General features: G+C 39.5%; 1 protein-coding gene across 1 annotated transcript in view; it reads left to right on the forward strand.

Moving 5' to 3' along the window:
- The window catches only part of LOC108761338 (uncharacterized), a 117,659-nt gene that overhangs the window by 2,724 nt on the left and 110,440 nt on the right, over positions 1–4,495 (forward strand). The window lies entirely within an intron of this gene.

Consider the following 4,495-nt stretch of genomic DNA (forward strand, 5'->3'; position numbering starts at 1 on the left):
GAGAGCAGAGGGAGAATCAAAGCTCCACAGGCAGCCTAATCTACATCGTCGTCGTAAACCGCGTACTCGGGGGTGAGGGAAACACGCGAGTCGTCGCGCACAACGCGTTCGCAAAGCGAGCGAGCAACCGCGGGCTATCATTTCCGGATCACGCATTTCTCCCCGGCACACCCTTGTGCACGGTCGTGCGGTGCCGATCGTGCCATTCGTCACACGCATGCCCGTTACCCTCCATCCGGAAGCTTCGCCACCACCACCACCGCCGCCGTCGACGCCGCCGCCGTCGTCGTCGTCGAGAAAACGCTGCCTTTGAAAAAGAGCCCTCCCACCCTGCGGCCGACCAGTCTTCGACGAACCTTCGTCGACCGAAGGTCGCGGAGCGACTCACCTATATTTAGGCGCTCTTATCACGCGGCGGACACGCACCTTGCACGCACCCACGCGCCTAATCACGCGTATCCGCCCGCCCTAGTTACGCGCCGAGTGTGGTGTCGCCGCATGCGAGGGTGCACCTCCTAGTTTTTCCATTCCCCTCCCTCCCCCCGCCGGAGTTTCTCGCGATTTTCGCAGTGCGTTCCCCGCGTGCGCCACGTTTCCGCGCCACGCCGAAACTGCCGATCTGGAGCAGCGCGTTCGCTGTGGTCCGGAAGCTTCGCCGAGTTCTCCGTCCGTCGAATGCTGATTGCCACCCCCTTCGATTAATCTGCGTTCGCGGAGGGGTAAGGAAAGAGGTAGGGAGGAAGAGGGAGAGAAGAATACGCGTGTCGGAATCACGTTTCTAATTCTGAGGTGACATGCGAACCTTCGCCGCGGGCCGCACTTTCACGCGATGCTCTCATTAATCAACCGCGCGCCCTCGTAAAGGGGCAACTTTGTGCGGGGGTTGTTACGCACGGGGAGGTGAGTGAACAATGGAACACAAAGCCTACGTCATTCTGTGATAGCTCACGTGGTGCGCGCCCGTCTTCTGTGAGAAGCGTCACGGTACACGTCGTATTGGCTTACCGGTATCATTTACGTTTACTCGCGGGGCACTCTCGGTCTCCGTTTTTCCTTCCACGACAATGCGTAAACGTGATGCGGAGAACAGATGCGAATTATTCGGCGAAAGCCGACCGTCGCAAGATTACGTCGAAAGAAACGTTTTGCTAAAGTATACAATATATTGAGATTTAGATCTGAAAATTGTGTTGTTGGATCATCAAAATAATTACAAAGAAATCTCAAATATGATGAGCAAGGTTACAAAAAGTTTTAATATTTTAGCGACTAATTTGAGCTTTTTATATAATTATTTTGATGGTTCGACATAATTATGTTCTAATTTATATCTAAATTTTTATATACTTTAGCAAAATCGTTCTTTCCGTTTAGATACAGATCTAGAAATAAGTTTATTAGGGGTCATCAAAATAATCACATAGAAATCTCAAATATAATAAGTAAGAGTGCAAAAAGTTTTAACATTTGAGCAATTAATTCGAGTATCCTACGTATTATTTTGGTGACCGAACAAAATTATTTTCAGATTTGTATACAGCTAAATTTAGATACTTTAGCATAATCATTCTTTCCGTATAGAGACAGATCTGAAAATAGCTTTATTAGAGCGTTAAAATAATTACATAAGAATCTTAAGCATGATAAGCAGCGCTGCAGAAAGTTTTGAAATTTTAGCAACTCAGTTTGAGCGTTGTACATCATTAATTTGATGGCACAACAAAATTATTTTCAATTTGAATTTCGCTAAATTTAGATATTTCAGCAAAACAGTTCTTTGCGAATACAGATATTGAAATAATTTTGTTGAGTCATAAAAATGATTACAGGAAGAAATCTCAAGTATGATAAGCCATACTGTACAAAGTTTTGACATTTTAGCAATCAGCTTGAGCGTCCTACATAATTATTTTGACGACACAGCAAAATTATTTGTAATATCTAAACCAAATATGTACCTAATAAGATTGGTATCTAATTAAATTTTTAGATATTAATGCAAAATCATTCTATAAATGTATGTCTGTGATGACGAAATGTACATTAATAAGTGACGTCAGGAAATACATGTAATACCCTGCAGTTATGTAATATTACTCAATGATCGCAAATGAAGAAATCATTTTGACGCGCGGCGATAAACGCTACGATCAATCGGCGGAATTGGCTCGCTCACCTTCGAATCGCGAATGAACGGGTGTTTACGTGGACTTGATACAATTCGTTCAGACTTCTCCACGTCACCACGTTGCGCTTTGCTCGCGAGCTAGGGGTAGCACGCTAACGAACAGCGCAAAATTGCGTTTTTATCGACTCGTCGCGGCTTTACTCCGTAAAGCGAGAGACGTGGCAGCGCTCGTGGCCCGTACACGCCTCGTAGGCGAAACTGGGTTAGATCGTCGGCGGGAGTAGGCCTCATCGATCCCGGATTTGAATTCAACGTGAAATTATTCTAGCCCGCGATGCGCGTATTATTCATACCCTGGGATTCATAGCCGGCGGTGCGCGGATCCGCGCTACGTGTCGCCGCGCGTCAACGTCGACGCGCGAAATTAAACAGGGTGACTTTTCTCTGCTCCAGGGATGAGTATACTGGTCCCCTCCGATCGGAAATTTGTCGGCACGCGTGCCGCTGAATTTATCGCCATCAATACCATCATCGGGTACACATGATGGAATCACGCTGTTCATATATTAATATGTCCAGTGATATCACTCCCGCGTATGCATAGATAATGAGACGTGACGGTGGCAGTAGAGTGGCAGCCTTATAGCATTCATATCCCTTAACATTCGAATTCTATAAATGTACTAATGATAAGTTTAAAACAATACTACACTATACCCTTTATGCTATTTCTACACAAAAAGAGAAAACGATTTTTCTGCATAGAAAGGGCGGTTTTGTTCAACTATTTGAAAGTTTAGCTATATACGGGTCTGAAAATTATTTGTCGGACTATCAAAGTAATTATGTAGAATGCTCAAACTGCTGGAGTTAAATTTTTTTGCAACATTGTTTGAAATTCCTACATAATTATTTTGATGGTCTAATATAATTATTTTCAGATCTATATCTGATTAAATTTTTAGATATGTTATATCTAGCTTTTTTAGATACTTAAGTAAAATTGTTCTTTCTTTGTGAAGTATCTAAAAATTTTGGTAGATAAAAATCTAAAAATAATTTTGTCGGAGATCATCAAAATAAATATGTAGGAAATTCAAACAATATGTTGTGAAAGCTTTGATATTCCAGTTCTATTTTGATAATCTAATACAATCATTTTCAAATCTGTGTCTAGCTAAAGTTTTAGATACTTCAGTAAAACCATTCTTTCTCTGTATACTTTCTGTGTTATATGATATTTGTTTTACTACTGTTTTTATTAACATCCTGTTAAAGTTTCTGTATTTTTATCTATTTCTGTATGTATCTTTTGTATATTACTACTTTTTTTTTACTGTTGTTTTTATTAACATTCTAGAATTTCGCGTGATCTATATTCTTGTGTATGGATTGCTGCTATTTCTGCCCTCACTTTACTTTTCCAGTGAATTTTTTATTTCAACAATTGTTTTTATTTTAATAATTGTTTTTATTTCGGTAATGATTTTGTGCGTTTTCTCTCGATTGTAAATCATTCACTTGTCTGTTATATATTTTTTATACTATATAACGAATACAAAGAAATGATTGAGAATATCAAGTGAATAGAGCGTAAGTAATTTGTTGTTGAGTCGATGGTTGGCCTATATAAAGTAAGCGTCATACCAATTTTGATGTTGCGCTAAATAATGAGGGAAAGAAAAAAAATTTTAGGCAAAAATAATATTGAAAAACATCTTAATTACCAGCTAAGACGATATCAAAGTTCCAAGGCTGATAAATAACATCGAAGAAATTTGGCGCACTCGCCTACACTTTAAAGTTTTTTTTTCATACGTACCATGAAAAAAGAATCACAAATTGTTAAATCGATAATGGAAATACTTCAGTTTTCCATAAATAGTCTCAGTGGAGGAATATCAGTAATTAAATTTTGCGAATAAATTAATATTTTAATCAGGCGTTTTAGATACTATCTTCTTCATCAAGTTTTATCTTTTATAATAACGAACTCACAATGATCGATCACATAATTTATGACACATTGTCATAAATGTTCATTTGATTTGCACACGGCGATGCATGTTTGTTTGAAATATTTTCACGTTTTTTTTTGAGATATGGAGACGAGTAAAATTTTTCTCAAATTTTTGGTCAATATAAAAATCTGAGGCTCGTTAGTTGCACTATCGATGCACATCCAACGAAATGTACAACATTATACGTATAGCTTTCAAAAAAGCTCGACGCAGTTAATACGTTGCGACGCGTCGCGTTGTGTACGTTAACGAATTTATCGCGCACAAGAGAAAGTCCAGAGTGAATTATTAGCCAGTTACACTGCGTTCGCTCTTTTTTTTTTTTTTTTTTTTTTTTTTTAAAAAA

This window comes from Trachymyrmex cornetzi, unplaced genomic scaffold (assembly GCF_001594075.2).
Source record: "Trachymyrmex cornetzi isolate Tcor2-1 unplaced genomic scaffold, Tcor1.1 scaffold1093, whole genome shotgun sequence".
NCBI lineage: Eukaryota > Metazoa > Arthropoda > Insecta > Hymenoptera > Formicidae > Trachymyrmex > Trachymyrmex cornetzi.